Source organism: Spinacia oleracea, chromosome 4 (assembly GCF_020520425.1).
Source record: "Spinacia oleracea cultivar Varoflay chromosome 4, BTI_SOV_V1, whole genome shotgun sequence".
Classification (NCBI taxonomy): Eukaryota; Viridiplantae; Streptophyta; class Magnoliopsida; order Caryophyllales; family Amaranthaceae; genus Spinacia; species Spinacia oleracea.
In genome coordinates this window covers 83,987,427-84,011,725 of record NC_079490.1, presented here as the reverse complement: position 1 = coordinate 84,011,725, position 24,299 = coordinate 83,987,427, and the positions used below count along the sequence as shown (strand labels likewise).

General features: G+C 35.7%; 1 long non-coding RNA gene across 1 annotated transcript; it reads left to right on the top strand.

Annotated features, from left to right (window-relative positions):
• Positions 1 to 17,602: 17,602 nt before the first annotated feature.
• On the top strand, positions 17,603 to 22,445 carry LOC110790637 (uncharacterized). The gene is made up of 5 exons (XR_002533845.2): positions 17,603 to 17,797; positions 18,692 to 18,857; positions 19,453 to 19,512; positions 19,614 to 19,764; positions 22,216 to 22,445. It is a non-coding gene; the product is annotated as an uncharacterized lncRNA (long non-coding RNA).
• The last annotated feature ends 1,854 nt before the right edge of the window (positions 22,446 to 24,299 follow it).

Genomic DNA, 24,299 nt, shown 5'->3' with positions numbered 1-24,299 from the left:
GCTGCGCCCAGCATCACTCGCGCGCACAGCGCGCGATGTCGCGCGCCCAGCGAGCGATGTCGCGCGCCAGCGAGCGATGGCTCGCGCACAGCGAGCGATGGCTCGCGCGCACAGCGAGCGATGTCGCGCGCCCAGCGAGCGATGTCGCGCGCCCAGCGAGCGATGTCGCGCGCCCAGCGAGCGATGTCGCGCGCCCAGCGAGCGATGGCTCGCGCGCACAGCGAGCGATGTCGCGCGCCCAGCGAGCGATGTCGCGCGCGCGCACTGCGAGCGATAGCTCGCGTGCGATGAGCGCTGGCGCGCGCAGCGAGCACGATGTGTGCGGAAGCTTGCGATAGGGAAGCAGCAGCTATGCGACGAGCGCATGGGCTGCGCGCACATGGCCAGCAATGGCTGTGTGCGTACGGTCCATGGGCGTGCAACGCGTAGGGTGTTTGCGTTACGATTAGATCGTTTTGAATGTTTAATTTGAAAATTTCAGTTCACGTAATTTTAATTAATTTTAAAATTAATAATTTGAATTATTTTCTTGGATTTTAATTTTGAATATTATAATTATAATAAATGTTATTTATTCTAATTATTTTACTAAAATTAAAATCATGAATTAATTTAAATACGACTGAAATTAAATTAAATTTTTGGATTCAATTATAAATTGATATGAGCTTTAAATTTTAATTAAATTTGTATGTTTCCGGTTGGACTAGAAATACATTTTTATGTTTAAAATTGGTAAAGCATATGAATTTATTGGTTTAAGTGGGAGCGCTTTTTAGTCATAAACTCTTGATTGGGTCTACAAATCCTTAAGGTTAAAACAACTTGATTAGAATTAATAAGGACTGAATAATTGGTAGATTATTGGTGCCCTTGATTAATTGCTGCAAATGTTTACGTGATGCATAATGTGTTTTACTAACCAGCTATGTGGGCCATTCATGATAATGAATGGGTGAATGGTATATATTGTATATGTACTGTTTTGCAGGTTATGAAGTGACTAGTATGGCCCAAATAGGATAGAAAATATGGTCTGCGTACCATTAATTTGAATGTAATTGGTCTAAAGTACCAAAGTTATTTTTCAATTCAAATATGGTCTGCGAACCATCAAATAGTTGTAATTAGTTATAGCTTATCCTATTTGAAGAAAATGGTGCCTCCCACGGAGATTTTCAAGACGGACTTTGAAGTCAAAGCTTCAAGATGAAGTCGGGCCATACTAGATCACAAATATCTTATGCATGTTTTAAGTTATTTATTGTTTTAAATATGTCTTAAAATGCATGAGATCAAAAGCTTGATTATGTTGCATGATTAAGGATTTTAGTTCACTTAAAATCTAACCAACATAGTAAGAGCCTTAAGTTCCAAACTTAAAAATTGAGTTAAAAGGTGCCATGCCAAAATATACACTTGCTTGGATATCCTTTACATCAATCTAGTAATAGTTTTCGCTCAGCGAGGTGTTACTTATTGGTCCTAAAGGGGCAAGGTACACAAATAATTGTGAGTACATGTTAGTTTTGGTGAAACTCAACGATATAAGTAAGGAGTCCTTTTATGTCGTGGCAACATCGATAGGTTTACCTAATAAGTTCTTAGACGTACCTATCAACCAAGAGTAGTTTTTAGACTATTAGCAAAAGGCTTTTGCTTACCTAAAATGTTTTAGAATTGAGTCGACAAACTGTGCTTAATTCTTCAATGGTTTTAGGATCTTGGAATCATTTTATTCACACCTGCCGGAACAATAAAATCGAATAAAATGCTAATAACTTGTTTGAATTGCATGGTTGCTTTAATTTCAAGTTATTATTCATGATAAATGTTTAGACTTTGCATGCTTCAATGTATGTTTTAATTAAATATCTTGCACTGCAATAAATCCTTTTAGAAAGGTAACAGTAAATTTCCTCGATTGGTAGTGAATCCAAGAACGATTCACGGAAAAGAGAGAAAGTGAGCAATTTAAAATGTACGTTTCTTATAGCGACTTTTATGGTTGTTTTCGAATATCAAAAACGAATGGCAAACCAATTGGTGCTTGTGAATTCAAAATACACTGTAGTTTTGAGATCATAAAGCATTGAGTTTAATACGCTCAGCTTTACCAATGGTTAACAACGTAATATCTTTGTCCATTTAATTCTCGATTGAGTCTAGTCCCTAGACATTCGAATAGATCGATGCTTAGAGAACTTTAGAAGCTTCTGGTAAGATCATCTAGTTGAAAATATTCAACATAAATCAAAATGGTAAAGAACCTTGTTGGTGACATTGGACATGTCTAACAAAGTATAAAAGTCAACACTAAAGAATTCAATTCTTAAGACTATAAGAAAAGGTACAAGAAATAGGAAAACGAGGAACAAATGAAAGGAATTTACGATTCCGTTTCTACCTATAAGTTCATGTTTAAAGAGAAGTGACCTAGCAATCAAACTTCCTTGGTATCATATACCGCTTGAGGTTCTTACTTCGGTAATAACTCAAACAATGGAAGCTAGGATACACTAATGACCTACAAGTGGGAAATGAAGCATGGCAATGCTACATTAGTTGTAGGGTCATCTAGTTTGTTTTAAGTCCTTTCAAAGGCTGGAACTTAATGGCTATTTTGTTCCATAATCAGCATACCTAAATTTCTGCTTCAAACACAGAAAGACTCACATTCAGAAGAACAAAAACAATGCTTGTTTGTTTGTTTATTTGAATGAAATGGTCAATTACTGGTTGAGTCAATATGCTTAATTAAAACAAACAACTCTTTAAAGAACTTTACTAGGTTCAAATCAAACCCTTGATTTGAGTTCCATTAAATCTTTGGCATTGTTGCTTAGACCATATCAACAAGTTAACATTCAAAAGCTCTATTTTGATGGACTTTTGAAAGTTGGTTGATTTCTAGATCAACTTAAGACAAGCTAGTCTTACTTGTTGAAAGTAACAAAGAATATGAACTATTGTTAGAACGCCTAGACGATAGAGTTCAAAGCTAAAGAAAGGTTTTACGACTTTATTATTTCACATGGATTTGAGTGAATATAGGTTTATTTACTCAAATGTGATATAAGTTGAATCTGTTTGGCTAGTTCAAAGATTCAGAAGTATAAAATCCACTTGGCAAGAAATCATAAAGATCTAGGCTAGATCATGTTGATGATTACTTGAGACCAAATATGATCATCAATGATTGTGTGTTCACAATCTAGGTCCATAAGATATGGCATATCTACGTTGGAATGATCGAAGTCAATTAGTACTTGATTCGATCAATGATGAATCATAAAGACTTTTCCTATAATTTCTAAAACAAAATGCTCAACTACCACCAAACTAAACCAAATTCGTCAAAGCTATTGAAAAGAAATTTCAGAATATCTTTTCATAATATATCTAAAGAGTTCCTAAACTCAGTGGGAGCTTAGTGTTTGTTATTCAACAAACTAAGGCCCAAGCATAGATATATGTTTCATTGTGATTTATTCAAATGAGACACAAGGGTATTGTTTCTACCACGAATTTTTGAGAACATAATGTTTGTTTGCTCGAAATAATGTCCTTTTGGAGATTCGTTTCCAAAATGACAAGTGGGAGAAAATAGACCTCGAAAGTTTTCGAGGCGAACAACAAACATAAACGGACATTCCGGAGGCTTTTCGAAGCGCTTCAGAAAATCCGAACTTATTCTTTAAGGACGTTAGAAGTGGCTTTAAAGAATAGATATCTCTTAGAAGACTTTACGAGTGCTTCAAGGAGAACAGAATATTCAAAGGACTTTCAAGTGGCTATTGATATTCTATTTGTTTGATGTTCTATACCCAAGTAGGCATAGAATTCAAGTCAATGAAACTATGAGATTCTTCTATTAAATAGTGAAGAAACCTACAACTTGCAGTCAAACTATTATCCTGTAGATTAATGAGTTTGTGACTTGTAAGAAAGCTATGACGAAACCTAGATTCCCTAAAATGGTTAGAGGCCATATATAGACTCAAATGTTTTAAATGGTTAGAGGCCATAAAACATACTCAATGTTTTGATGACAAAATTGAAATTTTGTTGATTTGCAAGAATAGGTTCACACCTATTGGTTGCAAGTTTGTTTTAAGGATAAAAACCATCAAACATGGAATTGTGTTCACACACAAAGCTAGATTAGTTGCTAAAGGTTACAAGCAAATTCATGGTGTGAATTATGTTGAAACCTCATGCATAATCGTAATGCTCAAGTCTATAATTCAAGCAATGATTGCATATTGGTACATATAGCAATTGGATGACAAAACGTATTCCTCAGTCAAATGTTGGAATAAACTATGTACATGGTATGTCATAGGATTTGTGGATCCAAATAAATGCTTGAAAAAGAAAGCTAGCTTATGAAATCTAAGTACAGATTTAAGCAAGCAATTGGGAATTAGAAATGTATTTTAGTGAAGCTAATAAGTATTTTAGTTTCATAAAATGTACATGATTCTTATAGATATATAAGAAGTTTAGTGGGAGTACTTAAAACTTAATTGGTCCTATGTGTATCACACACATATCTCTCTATTGTGAAATAACATTCAAATGCTAATGACTTAGATTTGAAATTATTCATCAATAATGGACCATGGCGAAACTTAGTACATACTGGGTATTAAGATCTATTTACAAAGATCTTATGATATTATTTTGGATTAAGTAATGGCATTTACTAAATCAAACACGAAAGTCTCCATTGGAGATATTCGACCCATGTGAATAAATCTAAGTAAAGAATGTTTGAACTATGTATAAGCATTTACTAAGTTAAACATCAAAGAGTCTAAATGAGATTCTTAACCTATATTATATGTCAAAGAATTTAGCTGGATTCAGTATCTACTAAAATTGAATGAGCTAAAGTTACATGAATAGAATTCAATTGGGAATTATTCTGCAAAAGAATTTATCATGTATAGGATCGCCAAAAACGTATCGTATGACTTTAGCCATGACGAACATATACCAATCTCTATTGATCTAAGTAAAGATCAACTAGATTGAGATCAAGAATACTTATGGTACTTGAAAAGGTACATAGGAATAGTTCTTGATTCAAGGAAATAAAGATATGCTAAATATTGATGCTACACGCATAAACACTGGCAAAGGATCAAGCAAGACCCTTTGGAGTTAACCATTGATAAGGACGAGCTATAGAGCATCGTGTTTTGAAATGGCAACATGGATTGGAGACCATGAGTTGTTGCGTGGGAAATTAAAATATTAATTTCTATGTTCTAAGATACAGCTGGAAAGTCTTCCACATATCTGTGAACTGCTTGGATAAGTAAATCCAAACAAAGCATCACTAGCAACCTAAACAGTTGAAGTAAAAGTAATTATTGCCTAAGAAGCAATAAAACAGGGTTGTTTAAAGTTCTTCACTGAACTTGGGTAGATCACCTATCTGCTGGCTTGATAGTTCTTCATTGAAAAATGCGTAGAACCACTCTTGAAGCAAGAAAAACGTCTGCTAACTTGATGGTTCTTCATTGCAAAATGAGTAAAACCACCATCGAAGTAAGAAAGACTAGATCACATAATAAACAAACTCGAAAAGATCTTATCATCATATCTCGAACATTCGATGAAAAGGATATTAAGATTGGCAAAGCATGATAACTAAACCTATGCAACAAGTGAGAAACAACACTCACGTTGTAGCACTGGAAATCAAGCATAGCTTTGAATTCCATGAATTGTTTTAGAAGATGGGTTTGAGGCCCATGGTTATAAAACATTGGGGTTGAACATTTATCATATATGAAATGTATTTTCATATTCCATTTAATCTTGGTTTAGTATTAAATGATGAGTCCCTTCAAATTTGACTATATATTCAAGATAGACTGTCAGGACCAGTCCTGTGACTAAGAAATGTCTATCAAGTGAACTTGAATGTCAAAGATTGAAAATGGTCCCTAGTCGGAGTTTTCTATAAAATTGGACGCATAGAAAACGTTAGACGATTAGAATGCAAGATGACTAGTAGTTCTGTTTCTTGAACTATGTGGACATGGCAATGTCATAATCATTTGCATAGATACTTACTTTGGGAAGACTAGTATCGGACAAGACCTATGAAACTTTACTGTAAGAGATGAAAGTCTGTCATAAGTAAATTTCATTAAATTATTAGACACTAAATCCTCAATACCTGAGTGATTTGAGATTACTTGTTTGAGAACTGGTTGCTTTGACGTTGACCAACCGTCGCACCGTAAAAGGAGGCTATAAAGGCAACGCTCAGGTAATCACCTATCAAACGAAGTCTAATCTCAAGATCGCAAGATTGGGATTGTCCTCCCATAAATCGGGATGAGATGCTTAAAAGTTGTACAAGGCCACTCGGAGAGCTAGAAACTGTGAAATGCATGGCCGTGCTCGGATGAATCATAGGCTATGATTATCTGTTTATTTGATCAGTTGAACTCTGAAACCGAGGAACACCTCTGGACATAATAAGGATGACAACTCTTACCTTATGTTCAAGAGCAAGCATCGAGCGACAAAGGAATTAGGAAATGCACACTTGTCCCTAAGGACAAGTGGGAGACTGAAGGAAATAATGCCCTTGGTCCAAGTATGCATTCTATGTTAAGTCTAATAAATGCGGTTCAGTATTAATTAACAAGTTAATAATTCAGTGAGATCAAGTGAGCTGAATGCCTAGCTAGAGGCCGCTTCAGTTCAAGTGGAATTAATGATATTAATCCACAGCTTACTCTTGACTGAACCCGTAGGGTCACACAAATAGTACGTAAACGGATCAAGTATTTAATGGCATTAAATACTCCATCTATGAATATTCGGAACCGACGGATCTTGGTTTCAGTGGGAGCTAAGATCGTCACAGGCAAGAAATGAATACTCCGGAAACGATGATATTGCCGGAAACGGAAATATGGATCGTATCGGAAATATGAATATTATCCAAGTCGTAGATGTTGCCGGAAACGGAAACATGGTACGTATCGGAAAATATTATTGGAAATGGAAATATTACCAGAATCGGAAATATTGCCGGAAACGGAAATATTGTCAGAATCGGAAATATTACCGGAATCGGAAAATAATTCCGGAAACGGAAATATTAAATATTTGTTCGAAACGGAAATTAATTCCGGAATCGGAAATATTAAATATTGTTCGTATCGGAAATAAATTCCGGAACTGGAAATTTAATCGGAAGCGTATCGTACGAATTAGCATCGGACGAGGCCTGCCGGACGAAGGCCCAGCACGAAGCCGGGCCATCGCCCAGCAAGCACGCGCGCGCCACAAGCCCAGCCAAGGCAGCGCCCAGGCCTACCACAAGGCAGGCCCAGCGCGCGCCAAGGCCACCGTTGCGTGGGCCGCGCTGCGTGGGCTGCTGCTCGCACGCGCATGGGCAGCCCTTGAGGCTGCCGTGTGTGTGTGAGTTTGTGCTCATGCGTGATTCCTAAATCTACAAGAGTCAGTGTATGATTAAATTTCTATTCCTAATTGGATAAATTAATTAAATAGAATTCATGTAGGATTCTAATTTCAATTAATTCGTATCCTACTAGGATTACGATTCCTTTTCCATAACTCTATAAATAAAGGCCTAGGGGTCATAATTTATACACAAGTTTCAAAGTATTCAAAAGTGAGTTTTTGAGAGAAAATTAAAACACACATCTTGCTCATAAAGTGCCGAAATTTTCTAGTACCTTAAGGGCGATTCTAGTTGGTCAATCTTAAGGCGGATCCGGACGTGCTGTGGACTATCTACGGAGGGACGACACTTGGAGTCCTAAAGACTTGTTCTTGTTCGGTTCGGGCGCAGCTAGGGAGGGCACGCAACAAAGAGTATGCATCTAAATTATGCTATATGATTATGTGTAAAAAATATGTTGTCCTGGGTTAATGGTTGTTTCCGCATGATCTATGTAATGTCATATGTATCATAACCTAACAATCCTTACTAGCTCAGCATAAATAATTGAAGGGACATGCGTTAACTATTAAACTAATCTGAGTTGATTTTAACAATATGCAACATATAATACTAGATCGAGCGCGATTATCTGATTTAGATTGTATTAAGGGACTTAGCATGATGATCCAATAACCCAACATATTATCTTTATTAGGCGTGATAGAACAATCAGATTTAATTAGTTCAATAGTTCATAAAAAGGGCGAGGAAAGCAATTAAACCATGGAACAGTGACACATTACGACGCACCCTTGAGAGGTGCGTCACGGTTCTCAGAAAACTAACCACTTTGACTTTGCTATTTCTCCTTTTACTTAACGAATCTCAAATTATGGGACAGGATACGTTCTGTTCGATTTTTGGATCGATTGCGACAGAACGCGTGATCAATTTCGTTATTTTATAGGAGATGCGTTGTCAAGTGGAGATTTATGTTTTCATCATCGAACCTTCCCTTTCGGGAATAGGGACAAAAGTAGGTGTCTACAGTTTGCCCCCACTTTGACTGAGTCTTGGAGTAAGACGATGGTCAAAGTATTAGACGGAGTGCGTCACACAAGTCATGGTGACCTGTTTTTTGCGAGGGTCTCACGAGCCCCCGAGTGATAACATTTGACTTAAGGGTCATCACTTGAAGTGTCGACATATCCCTCACGTGTCATTGGGATTTGTCAACGGATAGTATAGAAACTCTCTCACTTTGTCATTGGAAGTATCTAAAGAAGCGTAGAAACTCCCTAACCTTGTCATTGGGAGTAGCTACAGATGTTTTTCGAAATCAAAGCTATAAAGTGTAATTGGGCCTGGCCAAGCCCAATCACGAGGTAAAAATGTTTTTAAAGATTCTCATTTTCAGGGCTAGCTAAACGAGAAAACCCCCTTGTTTTTATAGGACGTAAAACGAAGGAAAATCCAGCACATCGCTCTTTTTTGGAAAAAAACGGAAAACCAATCCTTTAATTTTTGGAAAAGGGAAAACCAGAAAAAGTTATCGCTGCAGCGACTAAGGACCTGCGCGGCAAGTAACGCAGACCCCGCCAGCTAAAGATGGCGAGCCTGCCCGCTAAGGGTGGACACCCCGTCCGAAAGAAGTGGACGAATCTGTTTTTGAAATTTTGAAAATAAGGACCTACGCGGCTTGTGACGTAGACCCCGCCGGCTAAAGATGGCGAACCTGTCTGCTAAGGGTGGACACCCCGTCCGAAAGAAGTGGACGAATCTGTTTTTGAAATTGTGAAAATAAGGACCCACGCGGCTTGTGACGTAGACCCCGCCGGCTAAAGATGGCGAACCTGTTTTGAATTTGAAGACTTATTTTTCGAAAACTGAGGACCTGCGCGGCTAGTGACGCAGACCCCGCCCGCTGAAGGTGGGCGAGCCCTGTCCGCTAAGGGTGGACGCCCCGCTCGCTAGAGGTGAGCGAACCTGAATTCGTCTTTTTGATTTGGGATTCGCGTGCCGTGGTCTTGCCTGATTGAGGTGGAAAAGTCCCTATTTCATTTTTTCTTGTGATTTCTCTTGAGAATTTCTTTTTATTCATTCTTGTAGGAGCGAATTCTTTCGAGGGATGCTCGGATTTAGTTGCAACCTGAATGTGGGTTGATAATGTGTTTAGATGGACCATAGTCTCGTGGTCATCCCCTTTTCATGGTTTTGAGCTAGTCTTTTCGGCTCAATTTTTCCACTACCTGGGTCCTTGATTAGGGGACTATGTATAAGTATCAACGGCGACCTTTGTCTTGAGGTCGTAATCCGGTTTTATTATTTTTGAGACATCCAAACATGGGACTTCGTACAGCGTAGTCTGGGAATATTGTTTTAACTTTGCATAATATATATTTTCCTTCGAGCCCCCAAGCACTCGTGCTTGACGGTCATTTCTTGTCAAAGAGGTTCCTTGGGGATACGCATTCTGTAATGTCCTTGATCGTGTTTGGGATTGTGCTCGTAAGTGCGAGCGATCTTTGTAGTGGTGTGCTACTCTTAACAAAGCCGTGAGGTGCGACTTTCAGTAAAGAGATCGGCAATTTTCAAGTCGAATGAACATGGCAGGGCCCTATAGAAGTCAGAGCTGTTTTTTTGGGTCTGGGATCATTTTCGGCGCCCATGCCTGGGCGTTAAAGATTTCGGCGCCCAGCGCTGGGCGCTGAAAATAATTTCTGGCGAGGTTTCTTGATGACACAGTTGGCCTCTTGTTCGTTCGTTTTCTTTTTTTTTCTTTTGAACGCGTTCGTAAATGTTCGATACTCAGAAAAGATGATATGTATGTGCGAACGAGCGTTCATAGAATGGCCGTTGTGTGCGGTCCATTAATCAGTTTGTTTGAATCATTTTTTTTTTTGAGCAATGACTGATTTTGAATAGTTTGCTTAGAAGCTTGATAGGGTTCAGGCCCATTCACGAGGTGGGCTCAAACATCGTGCCCTTTCGACTGTTCAAACATTTTCTTCGAGATTTTTTTTTATTTTGCTGTGGTTGTTTCGTAGCTTGGAGCCCCCAAGTATGCATGTTGGGATGCTTCCTTTTGGCGTACGATTTTTGTAGGTTCTTTCGAGAAAGATGCCCTGGGGTTCCGCTCGTGTAGGTGCGAGCTATCCCTTTCGTGGTAGGTAATATTTTGTTACCTTTAATCCTTAATGTAGAAGTCGTGTGGCTTGCATTTTGAATTTAGGCGATAAGTAGTCTTTGCCTCTTTTACACATGCTCTTTGGTCGTGCCCGCATTAGTGCAATATGCCTTACTCTCTTTTTTTAGACTTGTACCGTGGGATGGTTGAACTTATGGTGCGACGTAGGCTTGTGTGGCCTAACAACATGTATTAGAACATTTCTCCAGGTGTTGGGATATCATTATTATTTTTTGCATTGGAGTACTTCGTCACACCTCGTTCAGGTGCTCAAACAAGCGTAGCACCTTCTGTGTGGGCGTGCACGGTTTATTACTTCGTTCGATGCGAGGATTCATAGATGTTTCTTTCTTTTTATTTTCTTATATATCCTTGATTTTTCTTTCGCTTTTGCTTTGGAACGACTTAGACTGTGTAACGAGTGCTTGTAGGGCGAGCGTTATGTGCACTAGTTTGATCGGAGTTTTGGTGACTCGCGATTTTCAGTTACCCTTGTTAGTGGGGTGACTTTATATATTCTAAGTAGCGCTTAGAATTTGGGAGGGGTTGTAGCCATTCTAAGGTTCGTTTTACACGATTAAAGCTTAGGATTGTGCCCCTATGACGTGTGTATAGCATTAGCGTCGAGAATTTGCGATGAAATCGTCATTTCGAGCATTTTTAGAGTGTTTTTCTCAATCCCCCAATTGTAGCTACGGGATTGGCTTGGTGCTATAATGCTTGGCATACGTTTTTATGCATTCATGGTGACACGGATCATGAATAGTTTGAACCAGACTCGTTTAGTGCGAGGTATGTTCGAGTAGTGATTTGCTACTTCTCTTGTAAATGTCGTATTGTGCGATATTGCCATGGTCAAGGTAGTAACATGTTGAAGTGTGCCTTGACCAAAAGCTAGGTGCCCTTCTTTACCCAAAATCATATTCAGAAATTTCTTTGACTCGCTTACAACATTGAGATAAACGCCTACTTAGCTTAAACCAACGACACTTTATTATGTTCGAAGAAGTCTTTGAAAATGATTTGAAATCCGAGTCCTACTGTGTACAATCCGAGTTGTCCTAAGTAAGTTGACTTATAGAAGGGTTCGTACAGGATTACATGAGTGAATCAAAATACTGTTACGATTTTTGGAATGTTAAGGATTTCACTAGAGGAAAAATCACCATGTGCTTCTCTTCAAGTGCGGCTCATTTAATAAATTGGCAGCACTTGATAGCACAAAAAAGAAAAAAAATACATTTTTGTTGTGAATAAACAAGAGAGATAAGAGAGAGAATAGGGTTGTGTCTATTATTCCATATAATACTGGGTATATATAGGATACAATAGTTAGGGTTTGACTGAACCCTAGAATATTCCGGAAATACTAATGGGGGTATAATGGGCATCCATATTATATTTCATAACACTCCCCCTTGGATGTCCATTATACAAAAATAAAATTTCTCTCTTAAAATAAAATATTTCCTAATGCGCGAACAATGCTGCCTCATTAAAAACCTTACCAGGAAAACCCAGTGGGAAAAACCCATGGTTAAGGGAAAAAGAGTGCAGCGCGCATCTACTCCCCCTCATGATTACATAACTTGAGATCTTTGATACGACGCAATCCAATCTGGTAAACTAATTTCTTGAAAGTAGCAGTTGGAAGCGCCTTGGTAAATAGGTCTGCCAAATTTTCACTTGAACGAATCTGCAGAACCTGTACATCACCATTCTTCTGCAGATCATGGGTGAAGAAGAATTTTGGTAAAATGTGCTTTGTTCTATCACCTTTGATGTATCCATCCTTGAGCTGTGCAATGCATGCTGCATTATCTTCATACATAACTGTTGGAGCTTCTTTCCCTGTGGAATGCCACAATCTACTCGTATATGTTGAATTACAGACCTTAACCATACACATTCACGACTAGCTTCGTGGATAGCTAAAATTTCTGCATGGTTAGAAGAAGTAGCTGCAATAGGTTGCTTCATGGAACGCCAAGAAATGGCAGTACCAACCACAGGTAAAAACATATCCTGTATTTTCAAACGTTCACTTGTATGCACTAGGTGAGTATTTATATCACCAGACTTTTGACAATAATACCTGAAATAAATATATTTTCTTGTACATAATATTACAAAATGTATCCTTAAATATTGGACATATATAAACCTTCTTCTGGAGGTTATAAGTAGTAGTAATCATCAATGTTGATCAAAATTTCTCTAGTCATACTTTCATGATAATACATGATAAATAATAATATCACTGTCCAACTAAGGGTATAATGTAATTTATGGTTCTTCTGGACCATAAAATAAACTCAATGTAAGGACATTACATACTCTTATCTTAAAATTTTGAATCAACTCATATTTGTACAAGAATTCTTCCGTAAATAAACTAATATGTATATTTCATAATTCTCAAGTACTCAAACTATTGGTGAGACGACAGTTCAAAAACACTCTTCAAGAGTTTAGATAATATTTGATCAATGTTATGATATTCATATGTAAAACTTAAATGTGTAAGTACATCATGTATAAGTTCTTCAGGAACTCTTCTTATTGCATGATTCATAACATGCTATTAAATCAATATCATACATATACTTCTTTCGCAACTATTCGCCCATTGGAGTAAGAAACTCCTCTTATAATATTCATAAAGATGCAAATCCGTCTTACCATTCTTTGGATGCATATTCATATATGACATCATAATAATTTTGAAACATATATAACTTGATAAATGAAAATCAATCATGATAAAACACAAAACAAACTAAATGTATGATGAATGATGCATTTACATATTAACTACACATGTAAATGAATGTAAGACTCAAAATGCAAAACACTGTACAGTGTGGATATTTTAAATCCATATCTTGTTGGACTTCAGGTCCATGAGCTCATTTAATCATTATAGTTATGTCTACGTAGAAATAGACATAGATTTACGATCCCCTATTCAAAATCCATTATTTCTCGCATATGCATTATATTTCGGTTCCATCATATACCGGTATCATCAAAATTCTTCAAACATATATTGTGCATGCTATTCATTAATGATATCTGAATATTTATTCAATAGGTACCATTCTTCTTTTCTCATGGGCCATCTATTATAGTTCAGATATCTATACCACTGCAAGGGTATTTCATACACTATATAATAGTGTTTTCTTTCTTTTCAGAAATATTATCAACTGCATTATCTTGCCTTTTCATATAAATAATTTTGTAACTCATCATTATGCTGGAACCATATATATTATCTACACTTCAGGTGTAGAGATTTAAATAAATATTGGCAAGATATATTTCTCAACACTTACTATGTCTAACATCGATAACTATGACTAACATATACATTTATGTCTCTGAACATGTAAAACTTAATATAATTAAGTCATAGATATTTATGTCCAAACATACTTCCAGGACATATAGTTGGCATTTACACTTACTCATATGGGGATCAATATATTATCATTCAATTTTGCCAACTTATTCTAGCTCGTCTCCCCCTAAGTTGGGAAAATATTTTCAATATGTTACGGGGCATAAAAAATTTCACCAACTAAATAATACACTTTTCAACGTGTATTTTGATAAATACTACATCTTTTTGTTCTCTTCTGGAGATCAACATTGATTATGGGGAGTAGATATAATATGCAGTTGTTTTCTTCATATTTTCTCTTTTCGTGCTGACGTATGATAGCCCCGATCAAGAGATTTATGATGCTTATTTATGATACTTAAATCAATCATAAAATACTTGTAAACTTATTGGTGATCTTCAAGTCACCTACTATCATTCTGGTGAACTTCGGGTCACTTACTGTCATGGTGAACTTTAAATCACCTATCATTATACAATTTTTCAAAATCATTAATATCTCTTGTATTTATTTTCTCAATCAATTCATTATAACTATTCGATTGAAATACAACTCAACCTCATCATTGTCCTGCCTTTGAATATATACAACATACGAGGGAGTGTCAGCACACTAAATTTTATTTGGCCTGGATTATCACATCATGCGCATATAATATCATATAAAATACTTCATTCGATAACTGCTGGTTATCTTCTCAAAGTGATCACTGTAATTATAGAATACTATAATTTGAACATATTGTGATGTGATATAACGACACAAACTGGTGTCCCAATTATAACGGCAAGACAATCTAAACAAAACTTATGAAAGATAGCTTGTACTCTTCAAGAGTATCCATTACAACTTTGGTACATATCACAAAAGTATACATCTTCAGAATGTAGTATATTACTCATGCTCATAAAGCGAGTTAATAAGACGTGATCAAATATTTGTACCAAGTTTAACATATTGTATTATAATCCTGATCATATACTACTAATTTTATTATGTTGAGAGCTATCTCCCCCTTATCCTTGCATGTATATAAATTTGGTTCGGAGGGCGTGCTACAATGTCTATTAGACATATATTTTCATTATCTTTATACACCATGTTTATCTATAATTTATTCCCTTGTGATGAGTACTAATAAAGCTCGACAAGATGTTTTGGTGTAATGGGCCCAACTTTTATTTAATATTTTCTCCGCAACCAACCAAAAATATAAAGTTTGAGTTTTCTCATCATTAACTTTTACCTGATTTTCATCATTTACAATCTCACTTCTTATGTGTATTTTGAAATTACATTCATAATCATTTATTCCGCCATGATTATACTATGTTTTACTTTCACATTCGTTCTCGATCATGACTATTGACATTATCTTTACCATTTTATTCATACATTTCTCATTCACTTCTGGGAATGGTTTACCTAGTTGAATGTGAGAATAATATTTTTCTTCAGGATTTCGGTATTTTGGTCTCATCCACCAAAAAGATAATATATGAACTATGTTTCTCAAAATTATCGTGTCTGCAGGACCATACTAGTTTCATGAAAGAAATGTAGGGTATCTTGACAACAAGATTTAGAAACTATTATAGTTTTCTAGGTCATATTTTCTTGTACTTCTCCAAAAAGGTCTACGGGCCTATTTTCACTTGTAAACAACAGTCAAGGGTATATTCGCATTTCAACATAGAACACCCTTGATAAATAATTTTCTTCAGGGAAGAGCAAGACCACATATTTCACTTCTTCAATATTATCTAGTAAATTCTATTATAAATTCTACTTGTTTTAGTAGATCAATACCCTTTTTCTCCATAGCGGTAACATACATTGGTCAAGTATCATTTTTATCTTGTTCTTGTTTGTTGACATCTTTGTCCCACTTCTGGTGGGGATATGAGTTATTTAGAGAGCCATCTCGGCCTCAAACTCGACCATATTCGTATTCACGCCCACGTCCATGACCACGTCCTCGACCACTTTTGTTGTGTGGTTTTTTCTTTCCCATTATGGGATGTCACATTCGCTTCAGGGAATGTAGCGGGACCAGTTGGACGTGAATCTTAATTTTTAATCAATAGCTCGTTATTATTATTATTTTCAGCCACAAGGAGACAAGATATAAGTACAAAATATTTCTTAATCTCTTTCCACTGTATTGTGTCTGCAGGACAACTTATTTGAGTGAAAGTTAGAATAGATTTTCTCCATTATTTTGGCATCAATGATTTTCTCCCCACATAATTTCAACTGTGAAGTAATTCTGAAAATAGCTGAGTTATATTGAGTTACAGACTTAAAGTCTTGTAGTCTTAAATGTAACCAGTCATAACGAGTTCTAGTATTATCACAGTTTTCTGTTGGTCATATGTTTCCTTTAGGTTACTCCAAAGGACTTGTAGATCTTTTACATCAAATTCTCAATTTTAAGACTCTAATGGAGGTGATGGCTAAGAAATATCATAGCTTTTTTCTGGTAATATCAAGGGCTCGAGTTTTGTAAGATTAGACATAACTCACTATACAAAATATTACAAATTAGGAATTATCTACAACAATAAATTAATTAAAAGAGACTTGTGTTTAACCAAAATAATGCAATATATCTTACAATAGCTGATCAGTTAAACAAAACAAATACGAATTAAGTCGAATACTTATTGCATATATAGCAATTGCGACATAATACAATTGCGGCAAAGAGATTATTGTGTTTGTGTTCGACATATATATTGCGCATAATGCAAACAATTACAGCAATATAACATCCCAGATTAAACAAACTAATAATGAAAACAAAGCACAATTAATAAATCAGCCATATACAAAAGTAATATGGGATTAACTAATCTGGGATTAAGTAAATAAATCAACCATATGTTAAGCATGATTTATAATAATCACATATGCCATAATCGTATATGTGAATATACAATTGCAGCCATATTAAACAATAGGTTATTGCTCCAATCGATTAACTTCAAATCATTAAAAGTTCACATAAGCAAAATAAATCACATTATTAAAAAGTAAAAAGTAGTAGAGCCGCAACCAAACCAAACATCAACAGTAATAATATCATCAAAAATAATCACATCAATCGAATAACCAGCCAAACATGATTTATAAATCTCATATAGCCGCAAGGTATTCCAAATTTTCAATCGCATGTATACTAATCTAATCGCATATAGCCGCATGTACATTATATCAATCTAAAATTTTCATTAATGATATTAGCGAGTATAATAACATTTACCTCAGTGATAGATGCATAACGTGTTGTAAATAAACAAGAGAGATAAGAGAGAGAATAGGGTTGTGTCTATTATTCCATATAATACTGGGTATATATAGGATACAATAGTTAGGGTTTGACTGAACCCTAGAATATTCCGGAAATACTAATGGGGGTATAATGGGCATCCATATTATATTTCATAACAATTTTTACAAGTGCGGGCTCTTTTTTAAAAATTGGCAGCACTTGAGTTCAATTGCGGGCTTTACTCGAGTGCGGGCTCATTTTAAAATCGACCAGCACAAAATGTCACCGCTTCTTTTTTTTCATTTTCATTTTTCCGCTCCTCTCCTTCCCCTTCTCTGCTTCTTCTCTGGTTCTTCTCTAACAAGTCGCCGCTGCTCTTCCTCTTCCTGCCGCGTTGCCGCTGCTCTTCATCTCCTCTTCCTTCCGCGTCGCTCCTCCTTCCCCCACCGCCGCTGAGCTCTACCTTCTTCTACATGGAACTAATTCAGGTTTGTTCTTCGATTTGTTTATTTTCGGTTATTTTTGGCGATTCCGTGTTTCTGTTATGTTGATTTGCATTGAAAAAGTTCGATTTTAGTGCTTTTTGTGTAATTATTGTTAATTTCTCTTAGTTTTAGATTTTTTTAGGGTTTAGTTTGTTTTTTTTGGCCAGTGTAATCTATCCATTTTCCTTGGATTTCTCCCCTTTTTATTCATCCTCCTCCTTCCTACAATTCTCAATTGATAATTTTGGTGGTTTTTGCTGTATGAGTTCTTGGTTATTGGGGGTTTGGATGAATTTCTTTGCTAATTTTTTTGATTTTTCGTTAGATTAAAAACCCTAATTGTTTAATTGTAACCTATATCTATTGTTGGATCTACTGGTTGTATTGGTACTCTAGTAAACATAATACTGTAAATGGACCTGGTTGTAACATTTTGATATTCTAAAATTTCATTTACGTGCCAAGTTTCTGATTAGCTGCAGTTTATCTGCATAATGCTGACCATAAGATGTATCTTATTTGACTTAGGATGTACCTCGTGTTTCTAGCAAAGAGAGACTACATTCGTTTCTAATTGTAAACCCAACATTGTTGTTTGAATATATCTCGTTTTGTAAGTGTCGGTGCACCTGGTTGTCAAACTTCTTGTGATGATTGTTTAAGCCATATCCTGCTATTAGTTTTTAGGTACTTATCTTAGTCTCTAGCTTTCTTTAAAAGATATCTGGCTATAGCATATTGCGGTGGCAAATGAACTACCAGACCTTTCCTTCTTTTGGGATAGATTTATATGAAGCCTAAATTGGAATTTCGTCTGTTTTTTTAACCTTTTGTATTACTGGAGTGTTAATACTGAAAAATATGATATCAAATCACCAAGGTACTTCCTTTGTACAGTGGTTTCTGTCTATATCAAATTGAACGAGGCTTCCTGGGAAGATCTTTTGAAAGACCTTGTTGAGATGTGTCGTGTTGTTTAACATCCTATTCATGGTCTTTTCTCGAGAAGCTGGTTGCAAGTGACAAGAGACAAGCTTCCTGATATTGTCTAACAGAATGAAGGGTGAGTTTCTGTTCCATTTTTTTTTTACCTCACTTGTTTAAATCAGATGATATATTAGCAAGCATTTTGTTCTTGAAACTTAAAAGGAGTTAGAACGATAGAATGGGTCTATTTTCTAAGTTATGTAACCTTATAAGTAGGAGCTTTTTTTGAGTTCAATTTACTTCTTATGAAGAGATGAGTAGAATCTTACACATGTTTTGGAACTTTGTGTTAAATCTTTTTGTTTTCTTTGTTTTTTAATCCTTCGTGGAAATTATCATCTTTCAACAATGCTAAAATAATTATTTTGTTTAGTTCTTAGATTTTGATTTTCTTTGTTCTATTCATTATCTAAAGTCATATCCCCTTACTATAAAAAAAAACAATTCATATCCTTAAATTTCATATTTCTGGTGAGAAATTTGGCTCATAATGTTGTTGAACCCCCATCACTTGGGCCTATTATGGACCTTTTATTCTTTTAGTAAAGCCGTGTAGGAGTAATTTTGTCAGTTTCACAAATTATATAGGTTCTTGCTTATGGATTTGATTAGCGTTGATCACTTTGTTACAAGTATTATACTGCTTATTATCATGTTGTTTGTTTGTGCAGGTTTATTGCTGTAAAGGTCTTCGATTATCAACTCTACATGACTTGGAAGACTTTTCTACGGTATGATTTGTAACCCTTTTATATTTTGATTATTCAAAGTTTAGGAATCACCTTGTTAAATACAAAATAACCTACTGTTTAGTTCATACTTTCATTTGCAGTTCATGAATTTGATATTGAAGGGGTTATGCCACGGGAACTACTCCTGTTACTGAAGTAAGGTCCAAGTATCAAGCAAAGCCAATTGACAGGTGTAAACGTGCGATGAAGGATGAAATTAAGGGTTATTTACCTTCATCCGAAGATAATCAGGTATTGTGACCTACGTTATTTAGAATATGCTTTTAAGCTCAGTATACTCCATGTTGCAATGGGAAATACTTTATGCAAAAATTTCTAATGCGTGGCGGTGGATTTGGAACGCTTCTTTTGAATATGTATACATCCAACCTTTTGATTACCTTTACTAAGGTAGTCTTTAGGATTACATATCTACTTTTGGACTTAGGAAAACAAATCGTGTGCAATTAAATGTAAGCTAGGTTACCTTTTGTTGTATATAACTATATACGAATAATGGAATAAATTTAAATATTCTAACTATATACGAATAATGGAATAAATATAAATATTCTAACTATATTATGCTTGTATAAATAATTTTAGTATATATGATAACTACAACATCTTATGTTACGTGCAATGCACGTGCCTTTAGCCAGTATTATCATAATTCCTCATAAAACTTAATATCTTTTAGAGTTGCTATACTTCTTAACTTGACATCATGCAATATCAGGTATTTACATCATAAACGTGGGAAAAGGCATGGGAAAAGTTTCAAATGGCTGTCAAACTTTAAAAACATTAAAATAAGTCTAATAAACATGTAAAGGGTTTGAGTTACTTATTTAGATTTATTAGTTGAAAGTTGAGACCGAAATAAGACATTTTTAGTCAATATATGAACTATATTGATCTAACGAGCTTTAAATGTGCATACCTTGACCACATTGGGTGATAATGAGTCTTTGAAACATAAGGATAAGTGTATTAAACATGTAAAGGGTTTAAAATACTCATTTAGGTTCATTAGTTGAAAGTTGGGACGGAAATAAGTCATTTTAGTCAAAATGTGACCTATAATGATCAAATAAGCTTTATATGTGCATAATTTGACCAAAGTATGTGAGAATGAGTCTTTGGAACATAAACATAAGTATATCAAACATGTAAAGCGTTTAAATGCTTATTTAGGTTGATTAGTTGAAAGCCGGGACCGAAATAAGTCATTTTAGTCAAAATGTAACCGATAATAAACTAACGAGGCTTAAATGTGCATAACTTCACTAACGTGGGTGAGAATGAGTCTTTCAAACATAAAACTAAGTGTATTAAACATGGAAAGACTTTAAAATACTCATTTAAGTTCATTAGTTGAAAGTTGGGACCGAAATTAGCCATTTTAATCAAAATGTGATCGATAATGAACTAACAAGGCTTAAATGTGCATAGCTTCACCAAAATGGGTGATAATGAGTCTTTGAAACATAGAACTAAGTGTATCAAACATGGAAAGACTTTAAAATACTCATTTAAGTTCATTAGTCGAAAGTTGAGACCGAAATTAGCCATTTTAGTAAAATTGTCACCGATAATGAACTAACAAGGCTTAAATGTGCATAACTTTACCAAAATGGGTGAGAATGAGTCTTTGAAACATAAAACTAAGTGTATCAAACATGAAAAGACTTAAAAATACTCATTTATGCTCATTAGTTGAAAGTTGGGACCGAAATTAGCCATTTTAGTCAAAATGTGACCAATAATGAACTAACGAGGCTTAAATGTGCATAACTTCACCAAAATTGCTGAGAATGACTCTTTGAAACATAAAACTAAGTGTATCAAACATGGAAAAACTTTATAATACTCATTTAAGTTCATTAGTTGAAAGTTGGGACCGAAATTACCCATTTTAGTCAAAATGTGACCGATAATGAATTAACGAGGCTTAAATGTGCATAACTTTACCAAAATGGATGATAATGAGTCTTTGAAACATAAAAGGACTTAAAAATAATCATTTAAGTTCATTAGTTGAAAGTTGGGACCGAAATTAGCCATTTTAGTCAAAATATGACCGATAATGAGCTAACGAGGCTTAAATGTGCATAACTTCACCAAAATGGGTGGGAATAAGTTTTTCAAACATAAAACTAAGTGTATCAAACATGAAAAGACTTTGAAATACTCATTTAAGTTCATTAGTTGAAAGTTGAGACCGAAATAAGCCATTTTTGTCAAAATGTGACCGATAATGAACTAACGAGGCTTAAATGTGCATAACTTCACCAAAATGGGTGAGAATGAGTCTTTCAAAAATAAAAATAAGTGTATTAATCATGGAAAGACTTTAAAATTCATTTAAGTTCATTAGTTGAAATTTGGGACCGAAATTAGCCATTTTAGTCAAAATGTGACCGATAATGAGCTAACGAGGCTTAAATGTGCATAACTTCACCAAAATGGGTGAGAATGAGTGTTTCAAACATAAAACTAAGTGTATTAAACATGGAAAGACTTTAAAATACTCATTTAAGTTCATTAGTTGAAAGTTGTGACCGAAATTAGCCACTTTTTTTATTATACGGTTCATTATTTCTTTGTTATGAACAAATTAAGTCTTACTTTATTCTATGATTCAATATTTATAACATAACCAAAGTGTATATATATTTTTTGATGGTTGATATTTTAAAGGTATTCAATAATCTGAGGAAGCGGCCTTTCACCTTTGACGAGATAGATGAAGTTCGAGAAATGTTGGCAAACTCCATTACTAGTGATTGTATTTGATATTTTCTTGTACTGAATCTTAAATTATTGATGCTAGTTTTTCATATAATTGTAATATAAACGACTTTTATATTTACAATTATATACTATTAAATTTAATTATCTATATAATTGGATAGTTTTTATATAATGTATCGAGGTTAATCAGTGGCGTGGTCCAATTGTAATATGTAGCAGGGAAGTCGGTTATACAACAAATCTAGATCAAGTGCGGCTCATTTATATATCAAGTGCGGCTCATTTTAATGCTTGCGCTGCCCATTTTTATGTTAAGTGCGGGCTCATTTTCAAATTTGGCAGCACCAAATATGTCAAGTGCGGGCTCATTTTCAATATTGGCAGCACCAAATATGTCAAGTGCAGACTCATTTTCTAAAATTGGCAGCACAAAATATGTCAAGTGCGGGCACATTTTCTAAATTGGCAGCACTTGAAACATCAAGTGCTGCCAATATTTTGGCAGCACTTGAAAAACATCAAGTGCGGGCAGGCCATGTGCTGCACATGTAAAAGCCCGCACTAAACCCCTTAAAATGAGCCCGCACTTGAGGTTTTTTCCTCCAATGTTTGCTGGAAGCCGGGGTGCAGGTGTCAAGATATTACTTGTGCCCGTTTGGCATATGCTTTTAGGCTTTTAGGGCCATCTTTTCCAGAATTGCGAGAATGTAAACCGTTTTCAAATTGACTTAGATTTACTTGGTGTATGTCTGCACAAAAGGTCAAGGTATACTTAGTTCTTTCCCTAGCTCTTTCATTTCAATTTTTAGCCCCCAGTTGCTGTTATGTCTTCCCATTAATGATGCTTTCAGATTTCGATTTTTAGATGCCCGTGTCATATGTCTGAGTAGGGTGAGCCTTGGTTAAGTGCCAAGTCCTATTGACAATGTCTTTTTTTCAAAGGGGATTCGCAAACATTTGAATTACCATGAACGGGTGCCCTGAGTTTGAAGGAACGATGGGGCGACGCCGTAGAACAATCCTCTTTATTGCAAGCTTACTGCCTTTACTACTTGTTGGCGATTATGATGTGTCTAGTGGTGAAATAAGGTCTTTAAGCGAACGACTATGTCTAGTGGTGAAAGAAGGTCTTTAAGTGAGTTAGTTCGCTTCAGGGAGGGTCAAGTCGAGTACTTTTAGAGGTCATGGACGCTTGCGCTAGCCCCCATTCAATTGAGGCAAGGCGATCTTTTGAGTCTTGGCTAAGTGCCTAGGAGTGTGAGTGCTCCTTCTGGCAAGGGTACGTGCCCTTATTATTCTTTCGATGTGTGCTCATTTTGGCATCTTGATGACTTGGATTCTTTCTTTGACTTAAATTTTTCTTTCGACTTGGGTTGCAAGTAATTAAATTTCAATAAGGGACTCTATTTCTTATTCTTGTTATTCTATAGGCTTTGACGTTTTTGCAAATTGGTTGGACCGAATCATGGATTGCCTACGTATCCGCCTTAAATAAATTTAATTTGGAATCAGGTCTTGCGTAGTTCTTAGCCAGAAAATGGTTTCTTAGAATGCTGATTTTAAATAAGTACGTTCTGAGGTGGAAACATATAATTTGAAACGGTAGAATAAGTGAAGTTTATTATTATTTTAATCTGCTTCCTTGCCGTAAGCCAAAGTACATGTATTTTTTGGTGGTACGTATATCTGAATACGTGTTGTACCCCCCCCAAGTGTTCGTTATTGTTCCGTGTATGTGCGGATAAAATGACGAGCACTTCTGGACAAAATTTGGCGAGCAGAGAGATTCAGCGCCCAGGCTGGGGTGTTAAAGATTTCGGCGCCCAGCTGTGGGCGCTGAAAATGATTTCTGGGCGGATCTTTTTTGGTGCGCTAAATGCTCCTTTTTCTTTTTAGACGAACTTTTAAAGGCGCTTTGCAAAGTTTGCTTTTTTATTATTTATTATTTTTTTGTACTTTTCATTTGTCTTCTTTTTTATTCGTGACTCAAGACGGCTTGAAAGACGGGTCGAATGAGATAGGATAATTTG